The sequence below is a fragment of the Thermobia domestica genome, chromosome 3 (genome assembly GCF_964235325.1).
Source record: "Thermobia domestica chromosome 3, izTheDome1.hap1.1, whole genome shotgun sequence".
Lineage (NCBI taxonomy): Eukaryota > Metazoa > Arthropoda > Insecta > Zygentoma > Lepismatidae > Thermobia > Thermobia domestica.
The window spans coordinates 56,645,429-56,659,659 of record NC_137456.1 but is presented as its reverse complement, the minus strand read 5'-3'; the positions used below and the strand labels follow the sequence as shown (position 1 = coordinate 56,659,659).

The 14,231-nt window shown below is 36.5% G+C and overlaps 1 protein-coding gene across 1 annotated transcript in view; it reads left to right on the top strand.

Annotated features, from left to right (window-relative positions):
* The window catches only part of LOC145680397 (meiosis inhibitor protein 1-like), a 265,116-nt gene that overhangs the window by 15,431 nt on the left and 235,454 nt on the right, over positions 1-14,231 (top strand). The gene's annotated exons all lie outside the window — the stretch shown is intronic.

Here is a 14,231-nt window from a genome sequence, read left to right as displayed (position 1 = left end):
ACATTTTACAATAGTGTTTTTAATATTTTAAACCCATTTTTCAAAAAGACATTCATTACCTAGGAAAACTTCACAAAGGATATGGCCCGCTATAAACAATACGACCTCCGCCCCCCCCCGTTTGGTCTTGTGGCTAGCACGCCTGCCTTCTGTGGTACCGGGTCCAATTCCCGGTGGATTACTGTTGAACGATAAAAGTGGTTCGGATTCCACTATAATTAGTATCCACATCTCTTTTGGCCTAACACCGTGTGCGTAGGTTTTCTCGGGGTTATCCCGTTTCCTCCCAATTTCTTCATTCCACCATTTCATTCATTACTCATCATCATTGTCACCTTTAGCCTAACCGGCATAACCGTGAGACGTAAAACTCAAAGATTTCATTTTTTTCTCCTTTAGCCATTAAGGCATAACCGTGGAACGCTGAACTCAAGGAAACAAACAATGCTTACTCCCCCGCCACTCTTTATTCTACATGCCATCTCTCCATTCCATTTTTCAATACAGCCCCCTTATTACTATGAAACTCTCCTCTTCCATGGTTAGGTAATTGCCACTACTTTACAAGAATATAAACCAAAAAAGTCAGTAGAAAAGACGCTATAAAATTTACTTTTTGAGGCTCGTTTTGGTGCCCCTCTTTCTCTGGCGCCCCGGGAAGTCGCCCGGCCCTTGGTACGCATAACTAAGGACTGCGGAGGAGAGGTTAACCTTCATGTTATGCCACTGGTTTAACGTGTGTGAAATGTTCAGTGACTGATCGGTTAGTGAAATTTCGACGGTTACTGATGTTTAAAGTTTAGCTAAGACAAAGTTACCTAACCAAATACATTTGATATCGCGATGTCACAATTTGATTTTTCCTCACATAAAAAAGATAAAAACAATAGTAATAAAAACCCTTACTCGTACTGGGCTCAAACTACCAACCTAATTCGTACAGACTAGTTGCTCTGACCAACTGAGTTTCGATTTCTTACGCGAAAGAAGTCTGTTATATTACGAAGCATGCTTTTCATTCTCAAAACTGTTCGAAGTAATACGAACATGGCTTAAGAACAGAGACGGAACTGAATTACCACTCGATTGACCTTGAGGGCAAATCACCAAAAGGTAGCTATAAACGTAAGTTCAGCATGCATTTTTGTGGAGTTCTGTTCAGTATTCCTATCTGCCAATCACGCTTGTTCGTTGGAGTAATTTACAAACGTAACCTTTCGATAGAGCACAATGACAGACCAAAGAGAAGAAATTCTTGCCCTTGTCAACGTTGGACACCACAATGTGCAATAAAACTGAAGTGATATTTTATCGAAAATAACTGTTTTCCCTTTATATATCCGAAGTTTTTGAGGGTTTCAAAATGAGGAAACGTTACTGTCAAACAAGGACGCATTTAGGGGTGGGTCCAGGGGGTCCGGACCCCCCTCTGAAATCCCAACTTTTCTGTGAATTTAGCCTAATTTTGGGGATTATTTTTTAAAATATTATTATAATTTACCCTAATATTGAAGTCGGACTCCTCCGGAAATAAATTACTGCATACGTGCCTGCTGACAATGTTCAATATATTCGTTAAATAATAAAGCAAAATAATTAGGTAAATTAGGAGCAAAAAGCTTCAACACGGGTTAACTTTTGTCCATTGCCAATATTGTTAGAAGGGATATTAATAGCAAAAACTGCTAGTCAATGCTGTACCTTGGAACTTCACCCCGAACAGCAAGTCTATTATTGAGAACTGCATATGAAACATTTTAGCAAAACTTATCCAGCTTTTGTCTGGCATGTAATTATTATATATACCTAAATGCACTCTCCTAAAATGTGTATCTACGTATCTACGAAGCAATGAAAATTTTTTATCGAAATATGTGAGCAGAAAACTCTAACAGCCAGCCATTTTATTTAAATCGTAGTAAACCTTGTAACCGTGCGTTAACGTGAAGACAAAGCTTGGTCCATTGATAAAGTGTTGGAAGAATGAAAACTCAATGTTCGTAGGTTCGAATCTATCCACTCACCACATTTTATTCTTATGTGTAACGATGAAATAAGAAAGAAAAATGTATAACCGTTAAGACAAAACTTCAACCAAGTCTGAAGAGAACAATACTAAAATAGCAACACAATGACGTCAACCAAGAATTATTTCATGTAGCGTTTGGACGAAATTACAGCTGTCAACAATTGCAGAAGTAAAAACAGGCTGATAGGTGTAATGCAGTCTAGACTTCTGAATGCATTTACTTCCTGAAAACTTCCGTCTCGTCATTGGTATGCCGTTAGTCATTGTAAAACCTTTCAATTGGAAGTGAAATGACACAAACTAAAACAGTTTTAAATCAATAAATGTCTATGTGTAAAAGTAGGTGTCTCTTATCCGTAGTTCTGAGTGCCTTTTACTTTGATCATGTGGTTCGGATTCCACGTTAATCAGTAGGTCCACGTCTCATATAGCCTCATATAGCTGCTCTCATATAACCTGCCTCGCTCATATAGGGACGCTAAACTAAAATCAACTCAACTGCTTTTACTTTGAAGTGACAAATGAGAGAAGAAAGTATGGTGTTCGAAAAAAAATCAAATTTGAGATTTCAACGAATTTACACGTATTATAGCCCCTAACACCGAAAAAGTTAGTTTTCGATACATGTCCATCTGGGATTCGTCCGTCCGTTCCCTACACTTTTCTGTGCACTCGTCTAGAGGCCATACCGTTCAACTTATCTGCACCAAATTTTAGCTTAAGATTTTCATAGTATTACCTATAGTTTCTTTCATTTCCCTCCTACTCCCGAAACAAGGATAGTTTCCTGTACGATGAAAATAGAAAAAAAGATATTTTCTCATAACTGGCTCTAACGATCTTGTTTTCTTTCTTTTTATAAATCAATATTTAATTAGCAACCCTATTTTGTGGTATAAGGCATTTATCTGAGAAAAATCTACAAGGGGTAGTTTATACTTAGGGGTGAGTTTTTTCTAAGTGATTTTCTCAAAATGGACTCAAGTGTTTTCGATCATATTTCATAAATAAATATTTCACTATTAACTTAACAATATGACATAACTCGTTTGTCCTAAAAAATGCGAGGGGTAGTTTATTCTTGGTGGAGTGTGTTGTCTGGGCGATTTTCTCAAAAACGACTCAAAAGAGTTTATTCATATTTCAAAAATACATATTTCGTTAATAACCTAACAATATGGCAAAACTCGTTTGTCCTGAAAAAAGTACGCGAGGGGTAGTTTACTCTTTGGGGTGTTTTTCCTCCACGGTTTACTCAAATATGAGTGAAGCAATTTTGTTCGTACTCAGAAATAAATATTTCATTAAAAACCTAATAATATTGAATAGCTCGCTTACCCTGAAAGAATCCTCAAGAGAGAGTTTATTTGGGGGTTATTTTTCCCTCACGATATTGTCAAAAATTACTCGGACAATTTCATTGATAATTCATAAATAAGTATTTCATTAATAACCCTATATTTTAGTATAAGTCATTTCTATGAAAAACAATTACGACGGATAGTTTATTTTGGGGGTCAAGGTTTTTCCCGACAATTTTCTCGAACGACAGGCGATTTTGTTCAAATTTCGCAAATAAATATTTCATTAATAACCAAAAGTATATCTTAACTCATTGTTCGAAACAATTCACAAGAGGTAGGTTGCTCCTGACGTGTTCTTTTTGAACGACTTTCTCAAAAATGACTAATTTGATTTTTTTCATATTTCATAAACAATTATTGCATTAATTGTTCTATTATATGTCTAATGAAAATATGCTCAAAGGGCGACTTAGTTTTGTAGTGTGGATTTTCTTCAATCGAAGTTTTTTATTCGATAATCTGACATTCGATGTATTTGAATAATACGATAATTTTATTCGTATTATCCAAATACACACTTCAGTAACAACTGCGGCCTAACAGAGTTAAGAAATTGAATTGAAAAAGTTTAGTGCGGTGGCCCTGTAATTGAATATTTTTTGGTAAACTTCCTAGCTTTTTGTGGTAAACTCAGGCTTTTCTTTTTCGAGCGACAAAAGAGAGAAGAAAATATGGTGATTGTGAAAATAGTATATCAAATTCAGATTTCAACAGATTTACATACTTTATAGCGTCTACATACCGAAAATGTGATTTTTCGATACCCGTCCTTCCGGTCCGTCCGTTCGGTACACTTTTCTGTGCACTCGCCTAGAAGCCATACCGTTCAACGTATCTACACCAAATTTTAAACTTAGGGTTTACACAGTATTTCTAAAGGAGATTTTCCAATTTTTTTCCTACCGCCTAAAATAAGTGTGATTTACTAACAGCCGAAAATCGAAAAAAGCTATTTTCTCCAAAATGGTTTTAACAATTTTGTTTATTTTTCATTAATCAATATTTAATTAGCAAGCCTATATTGCAGTACCGGTATCAGATATTTCTCTTAGAAAAATTTACGAGGGGTAGTTTATTCTTGGAGGTGACTTTTCCTCGACGATTTTCTCAAAAAAGACACTGGCAAATTTTGTACGCACCTCATAAATAAATATTTAACCTTGCAACATGGTATAAGTCAATTGACCTGAAAAGTATATGAGTAGTAGTTTATTCTTGGAGTTGAATTTATTTCCTTAATTTTAAGGCAGAGAGCTACTTTTGAGAGAATAGATCTTGAAAAATAATTTTAAAACTTAGACTTTTGTTTTCGAGACATTTCAGACAAGACGAGACATTTTAAAAGCTATCTCGTGTCCAAAACATTTGTCACGTCTTATTTTGGATGTCACAAAGCGCGTCTCGTCTCTTCCTCGAGACATGTCTTATCTCGTGCGCATTCGTTAACACTTGGAAAGGATTATCTTTCTACTGAAAGAATTGTTTTTATAATGGTTGCATATTTATGATAATTGCCGTCAACATAAATTACAGTCCTTTCAGTTGAATTAATTGTTTATTATTATTATTATTGAAATTAAAATTAAATGGAATATCTAGTTGCACGATTATGCACCTACGCTAAGGAAGAATGATTATGAATGAAATGGTGAAATGAAGAAAGTTTGAGAAAAATGGAAAATACCAAGAAAGCCCATACCCATGCACACGGTATTTGTCCACCTCAAATTTCACTTGGCGCGAAGTGGAAACGAGCCGCGGACCCCATGCACCAAAGATGAATGCTCTATTATTATTATTATTATTATTATTATTATTAATGATAATAATAATAATAATAATAATAATAATAATAATAATAATAATAATAATAATAATAATAATAATAATAATAATAATAATTGAAGTGAGCTTAACGAGTTTCAACCGTCCGACTCAACCAATGTTTGGGTGCCTGTTCGTTCGTCTGCTCCATGACAAACTCTCATAAAAGACATTTCATTTTAATGAATCTATGTAGTAAGTGCCTTCTTTTAGCTTTGAGAAGTAACTATTGCTTGGAATTTGAATCTGCAAAATATAAGAGGTAAAATTAACCAAATGGTGCAAGTTTCCACTCATGTATACAAAACAATTTTGCAATATCAACTACGAGAATCTTGTCCCATAAAGAAGCCGAAACCCCTACACCGAAGAACCCTCCGAAATTTGATCATTATCCACACGGACTGAAATTGTCATTTGAAGCCAAGACTTTAATATGAAGCCAATAATTTCTTTAAAATAGACGAAAAATTCGAAAGTTATAAGCATTTTCATATTTTTGCCTTTTCCCATAAGGGAGCCGTAGCCCCCTATACTGAAGATTCCCCCCCAGGATTTGATCATTGTCCACTCGGACTGAAATTGTCATTTGGAACCAACACTTTAATACGAAGCCCAACATTTCTTTAAAATAGACGAAAAATTCGAAAGTTATAAACATTTTAATATTTTTGCCTTTACTCATAAGGGGGCCGTATTAGCCTACACTGAAGAGCCCCACGAGATTTGATCATTGACCACTTGGACTGAAATTCTTATTTGAAACCAAAACTTTAATATGAAGCCAAAAATTAAACTTTTACATCAATTTAAACTGACTGGGTTCCGCTTCACCCAACTATTATGTTTAGTGTAGTTAAGTGGTAATTTGTGACAGCTTTACATCATCAAAAGAATCTTTCACTCCCCTCCCCCCAGAACTTTGTGCTGGATCCGCCACTGGAATCAATAGACACTTTTCCTATTCTTTTTGCCACCCTTGTAGGGGCTCCCTCGTACAAATAAAGAAGCGGTAATATTACAATCAAGAGGCGCTATATATTAGGTATTTCTTTAGTTACCTACCCCTAACCGCACAGGGCCATCTTTGGTAGAATAAAAAATGCTACGTGATATTCAATCATACAAGGGGAGATGATGCTGTAAATATATTTCTTATTAATTTTGTCTGCCCTGCTTATCAGAAATTATTTTCTGTTGGAAGGATAATAAAACGAGAGGGGCAAAATAAAACGTCGTACCCCCTCCTACATGGTTGCTCAAATAATTACTAAAGGAAGTATTTTAAACTAAGATATCTAAGATTTAAACTAAGAAATTAAGATATCCTTACATTATGTAAGGATGGCATATTTAGGATTATTATTATTATTATTATTATTATTATTATTATTATTATTATTATTATTATTATTATTATTATTATTATTATTATTATTATTATATGAATGTTTTTGGAGCACCGAAATTTTGTGAGACGAACAGAGGAATGTAGAGGTTTAAAATGGGTGGTCATAGGGAGGAAAAAACAGGATTTTTTTTCTGTCTGACTCTCTAACGTAAAGATTATGTGCTGAAGGTAAGAAGTATCATCATTCTACAATAGGTTGCTTTTACGTAGAATATCAATTACTTGAGTTTTCCTCCTTCGAACTACTTATTTCATATGGTAAATTCAAAACAATTTCAATTTAATACAAATACATTGTACAAGTTTTCCGTAATTAAACATCTAGGGAAAATTAAACATTTAATAGGAAAATCTGTTATCAAAATATCAAAACAAGTAGATAGAAGACTATGTAGTGAGAAATATTGTGAAACTTTATAAAATTCTCCAAATTAGAATTAACATTTACTGGGAAACATTCGTTATGCGCCAGCGAGCATAATGTATAGTGAGCAGTGAGCACAGGGGAAATAATTACGAAACTGTTTGCAAACAAAATTAGGGATGCTAATGCAAGTGAGACAACGACTTTTTTTTTGTATCGTTATGAGTTTTACACATATGTTACAATTTGATTCTTTCCCACATAAAAAATAAAAATAAATAACCATACTAATAAGAATGACAACGGCACTTCGAGGAAGATTCGAACCCACTACCTTCGGCATATAGAGTCGTTGCTTTAACTAACTGAGCTAATTGTTTTCTAACGTGAACTGAGCCTGTTCTGCGGTAAAGACGACTTTTCATTACGGTCGCGCTACCAATTCGTCCTTTTCCATAGATAATTTCCACTTTTTGCTCTATCTATACGTTAATACTTGGCATATATTCATATATTGGAGTTTGCAGATAATGCACGTAATAAGACATATTAGAAATATTTCGATAAAAGTTTCGTCTGTAGATTTAATCCACATTCCTCTCAATAACATAGATGTCGCTGCTTCGTGTTGAACTGCAGAATTCCCTCGCGTTCTTCAAAATTTCCCACTTTAGCAGAGTTGGTAATTCTCGAGATTTCTGTCGATTTAATGTTTTTTGCTTCTAATTTATTTATTTTAAGCTAATATCTAACAGAAATATTAAAAACGGGTTGGTTATTAATCTGTCCTGCTGGGGAAACCTTCCGAAATTTCGAACATATAAAGAAAACAGAGATATTTTCAAAAAACTTCAAAATAAAGAGACGCGTCATTTATTTTGCTCATAGTCGTACATTTTGGAACAAATCATTTTAATTAATCAATGTATTCCCCTTCTGCATCGATACACATATTTGCACGCTCCAACAAGTTGTCAAACGACTTCTCCATGGCCTTTATTGGAATGGTCTTTAGGACGGCGGTCGTCGCCTTCTCAATGGCATCAATCGATGCGTGCCACTTTCCTTTCATCGCCAAATGCAGTTTCGGGAACAGATAGAAATCGCACGGAGCGAGATCTGGTGAATAGGGCGGATGATGCAACCGAATAATGTGATTTTTGACCAAAAATTCAGTTACAAGTCGCGAACGATGTGATGGTGCATTATCGTCCAAAAGAGTCCAACTGCCGATTTCGCGATATTCGGGCCGAATACGACGAATTCTTGCCAGCAAACGCTTCATGACGCCCAAGTAAAACTCTCCAGTGACTATCTGGCCGGGCTGAACAAATTCTTTGTGGACAATTCCTTTTGAATCGTAAAAGCAAATCAGCATCACCTTAACTTTTGACTTCACCAAGCGACTTTTTTTGGGTGTTCCTTCATCCGGCGCTCTCCATTCAGCACTTTGCCGCTTTGTTTCGGGCTCATATTCAAAACACCACGTCTCGTCACCAGTTACAATCGATTTCAAGAAGTTTCGATCCTGCCGAGCACTTTTAACGATGTCTTTGCAATGCGCAATTCGATCAACTTTTTGGTCTTCGGTGAGTTTGTGTGGTACAAACCGCGAATTAACCTTCTTAAGGCCCAAAACTTCGGTCAAAATGCGGTATGCGGTTGTTTGAGGAATGCCTAATTCCATTTCAATAACTTTCACCGACGATTTTTTGTTATGTTTGATGAATTCACGCACTTTTTCGATGTTTTCTTCCGATAATCCGGTTCTGGGACGGCCTGATCTTTCGTCATCATCCAGCGTCTCTCTACACGATTTGAATCGCCTGAACCACTCGTAAACTTGCGTACGGGATAGACATCACCATATGCAGTTTGTAGCATTTGGTGCGTTTCACTAAAAGTTTTACCCAGTTTAACACAAAACTCAATTGAAGCTCGTTGTTTGAAACTCATTTTCCGACCGATGTACACAACACACTGACAGTTGAAACGCAATAACTTTGTTGCCGTGCATCCAAATGTCATGACATATATATCAGTTGTCAATGAGGGACTACGCCATCTACCGGTAAAATATTACAACAGATGGCACTAGTGGTACTATTTGTTTTCAAAAGTTCGGTTTCTTTTGGAATGGAGGGTGTATATTACATTGCAAATAAGAAAAAAGTCCGATTTCCTTTTTTGAGCATAATCGAACTTAACTTAAAATATTATTAATTCTGGCCCATTGTTTCTCCCAAAGAAGGAAATATATATACACTGAGCCATAACCATTGGCGGAACAAGCAGTGCAGTACACCGGTACCCTCGTTTCATCTGTTTGAAGCTTATGTGAATACTTAAATTACTAACCTGCCATAGCCGGTCTCAAGCTTACGTTGAGAAAGGAAGGAAGGGACTCAAATTTTTGCGAGAGTCACCAAATCAAAGGCGCCAAAGATGCTAGAGATTGAAATTTGACAAAATTTGGGAGAATTAAATAATCGCCATGCGCTTGCATTACTCTTATTCATAATGAAACACGGCGATGGACATACTGTAGGTGTAGGTGATGATGAAGGATCTCTTGCCGGGTTAAAAGCTTAGCCATCCTGATAAATGGGTGACTAGCTCTTGCCATTGGCTCAGAAGAACACGTTGCATCTGAACACAAAATTTTAACTTTTAATTATTGCCGTCCCCACCGGGGGAGAGTGCAGTCTCCCAAATAAAAATACCTGATTTTCAGGTGGTTTCCATCAGTCATAGGGCTCGGTAATATACGGTGTACCTTTACCGTAATTGAGAGGTAATTAGAGGGAGAGAGGCGTTGGGTTCTGTTTCAAATGGTGAGTTACGTATAGCATTGGATCCGGAAGATGTGCTTAGTACCGTACATAACGTGCTCATGGTACCTCAGCACATTGGCGTCTCTGGCATGTAAAATTTGGGGGGGGGGCATCAAAGGAAATGATCTAACTGCTAGTATCTCAGTGGAATTTTAGATTGTGTCACTTTAAAATATTGGGGGGACGCGTCCCCCCGCCCCCCCGCCAGAGACGCCCATGCCTCAGCATGTAAACTTGAGGTAGCCGAGGTTGTTCAGCAATGGGTGGATTCGGACAACCCTGCAAAGGGATGAGACGCTTTGCCTGACTCTCAAATGGGCCAGTAACACATGCCATTGGGTTTAGGAGGTGGTGGTTGGTGATACCTCATCGCGAAATTCTGAATGATCTGAAGTAGATAGGGCCGGGAATTAGCAATCACGCTTTGGAATTTGAGGGATCGTAGATTTCGGTTCGTCTCTGCCTGGCTGTGGTCATACTGTGGGATTCGGTACCTTAGTATTTTCGGCACTATAGAGGAGGCGAGCTTCCCTTATCGCACGGGGCACCCTCTAGATGCTAGTAGTGTCCAACTCGCTAGGAAAATTCCTTTAATCAGTAATTATACTGGTAAGGTCTCTGGGGCCCCAAGAACCTGATTCAGGAGACTGGGGTCGGTCAGGCTTAATGAGTGTAACCCATTACCTTCTTTGAAGGTTCTGTGAGCATTGCGTAGGCAATTAGAAGGGAGGAACAATTACTGCTGTCTTACAATTACGATCCAGCCATAAGCCGTCAGGTAGGTGTTATAAGAGAGGTACGTACCCATCTCACAATGGGAAAATAGAAATGGGGTAGACACTTCAAAGATATTGTATAAACTTAAATTAATCTGTTATTTATTTTCATGTTACATATGTGCATCACAAAATTTCATATTAGTAACAAACTCGTTGAACCCTCTCTCCATTATTAAAATGCAAGAAATGTTTAAAATGTAACAATGTAAAACTGCTAAAATGAGAAACATCCCGCATATTACGACAAGCCTACTTAGATTAAGCACTTAAATACACAATAACAAAAGAGGCAATGTAACGATGGTGAAACTGTTTATCATATATCATTATGAAATTATCAAAACTTTATATGTAACATGTCTTTATTCAAATCGAAAGATTCTTTGAGTACACTAACTTGTTTTGTTTAATGTTGTTAACTCTTCTTGCCCCTCAAAAGGTCCAACCATTGCTGAAACAAAGGCTCCAATAAGAGAACTCCCCACAGAACTAACCTGGTACCATATACATAAATTAATTCACGGGGGACCCTTGTCGTATGAATTCTATGAGGGATCCATTGTCCATCAAGTTTTAACTGTTACATCTTCAAAATAGCTGACTGATTAAGTAATTCCAGAAATAATTTCCTGCACTAAAGCCCCGAACAAAATTGTTGCGTCACTGTAGCATGTTTCTGCTCCTAACCATGCTGCTTAGTGATAAAAAGATTGAGTATACTGTCAAATTTCACTGCTTTTGTCCTTTTATGTACTCATATAATGTCAGATACTGTCAATTTTCAAACACATTTTGGCAAGCTTAAGTGCGAACATTTCAGGCAAGATATAGTCAATTTAGTTATTGTTTCTAAATTTATTGCTATAATAATAAATTCTTGTATTATGTTCTTCTTTTAATGTTGCGTAAGGCGTCATGGTCTCGTTTTGAACTATTGCACCTTCAGATCTCTGTTTTCTGTTGAGCCTCATTATATCTCCAAGGCCCTAGGTAATTTCCCGTTCGTGCAATCGCATCATTTTCCATTCCATCTTCCCTAGAAAGAAGACATTTTAGAAGCCACGATTTTAAGAGGTTACTCCATCATTAACTTAGTAGCGTTAACGAAAATATAGGATTCATCGAATAATAATATAACGTGGGATACCAGGGTATGATTCCCAGTGGGAGCTCATGTGGTTCGGATTCCACGTTAATCAGTAGATCCCGTCTCATAAATCCTCGCTGCTGAATGAGACGTTAAAATCAACTCAACTCGAATAAAAATAGCAATATTAATAAGAAGGGTATTAAGTTACCGTATGTTTATTAGGAATTAGGTTTGAATTACAAACATATTGTCATGGTAATTTCTTCCTATCAAGTTTCAGTCATCGTGGATCTAAACAAATTTTAGTTTTGGGAAATTACGCTGGCCGTTGGCTACTGTTACAAGCAGTAACACTAATAATGTAATAAAATGTAATGTGCAGATTGACTTGTCAGATCAGTAATTTAACTACAATCATCAGGAAGTAAGATTTATACAAAAAATATTTATTTAAGTAATATACTTGAATTTTGAATACTTTAAGCCAGTTTTTGCCAACCCCCAAAAGCTGGCATCTGTGTTATCGTGGAGGTTTCTCTCCATATTTACTTCATTTCATTAATTTCTTGTCTTCAGAAATTCAAGTACGCTTTGTCGCAAGCAGAGTTAATTTATTGTGCTAATCTGGCTGCTCAGATATTTCTCAGGAGGGCGCGGTGGCTCAGTGGTAGAGCGTTCACCTCCGGTGCTTGGGGTCACTAGTTCGATCTCAGCTCGCGCCGTGTGGACTTTGTGGTGGACAAACACTGTGCTCGTGGGTTTTGTCGTTGTTCTCCCGTTTCCTCCCACTTTCTTCATTCCACCATTTCATTCATTTCCCATCATCACCGTCTCCTCTAGCCTAACCGGCATAACCGTGGGACGTTAAACTTAAGGATTTCATTTCATTTTTCAGATATTTCTCTGTTTCTTTTCATGAAAGTTCCAAATTATGTTGTCTTCTGCAGATTGGTGTGATTAATATTACTTGATAGGACTAAGTATAGTCTATATTTATTTTGTAATCAATTTTCAGAAGCGGTTAAGATGACTGCTAATTGTTCCAAGCACTTCAATTGTTTTCTTTCTAGCTCATAATAATAACATTTATGCACTAAGAAATAATGAATACAAGGTGAACTCAAGATAGCTTTCCGCAAAATTATCTCCCCCCTCTCACTTGTTCTGCTTACGGGTCTGTCCCGATGCTACTGTTAATTCAAAGTTTGGCAACATGTGACGCAAGTGTCATACAGACATTTTTAATGAGTGAATAAAATGTTTGATATGTATTATTATTATTATCTTAAGGTATCTGATTCCAAAACTGTGTTCCTAAGGTTTGTAATTGTTTCTAATGATCACAAAATCAAAGCTAACGTTTGAAATGTTCATTAGTTTCCGAATAATAACATGGATGTAATGCAGTATCTATGTTTTAAAGTAATGTTTAAGTTGTATTGCATACATAATACAAAGGAATAGAAAAATAGCCGATAAATACGTATGTCTCAAAATTTCTTTTACTAATACAGTCACAACTCCAAACTAGAACATCACAGCCCCTTGTAAAATGTACTCCAACTCAGCAAGTTATATTTACCATTAGCGAATCTCAATGTGTATTATTTAGGTTATTCGCAGAATGCCAGGACGAAATTCAATCTCTCCTCTGCATGTCTCTGCATGTCAACATAAACATAAACAACAACATTCATCTCCCAGAGAGTGGCTACTCAATCAAAAATATTCCAGACATGATAGCAAAAATGAGAGGGTGCCCTGATATATTAAAATGATGAAAGGCCTTAATTTCTCCTCTTACAGAAAGCACTGTTCTAGCATGTAGCAATGTACATTATTTAAACTGAAGAAAAATGGACCAAACACGTTATTTTGCATTAGCCAACACTATAAATTCACCTTACAGGTTCTGTGAATGAGTTCACAGTGGTATGAGGATTTTTAGAACCCCATATTCACACATTGAGATAATTAATGTGAGCTAACGCATAGATCATAACTTCTTGTCCAATGATTTTGTTTAACATGGAGAAAGCGAATTCAGAACGCAAAGGACAGTCATTCGGCTTCTACATTTGAAGTTTTTATATGCACAAATAGGTTGCCGCTTATGCAGGTCCATGTGGACAGTTGTTTCAATACCTATAATTCACGTGAAACACAATGGATTGATTTCTTAGTTCTACGTTGAAATAAAACTTACATAGTGTCGACAGTTTCTTGTAATACTCCTGGTCGTCGAATCCACGGTAGATCACTCACTCCTCATTCTAAAGTTCTTGGGCTTGGAGGGAGGATCACGTCCATATCGATGGCAAAAGTTTATTTTCTAAATAATTTGAGACTTGATCTGTACATACTACGGCAAACACTGAGCCTTCTTCAATGGTGTTTAGGTTTTCATTTATTTAGTCTATCTGATACGAAACTAAACAACATTGAAAAATAGTGGCATTAAACGAAACTCGATAGTCGAGATATCTTTTGCAAGAGATCGCAATTCTTTATGTCATGTGGTTTAGAAACTGTTATT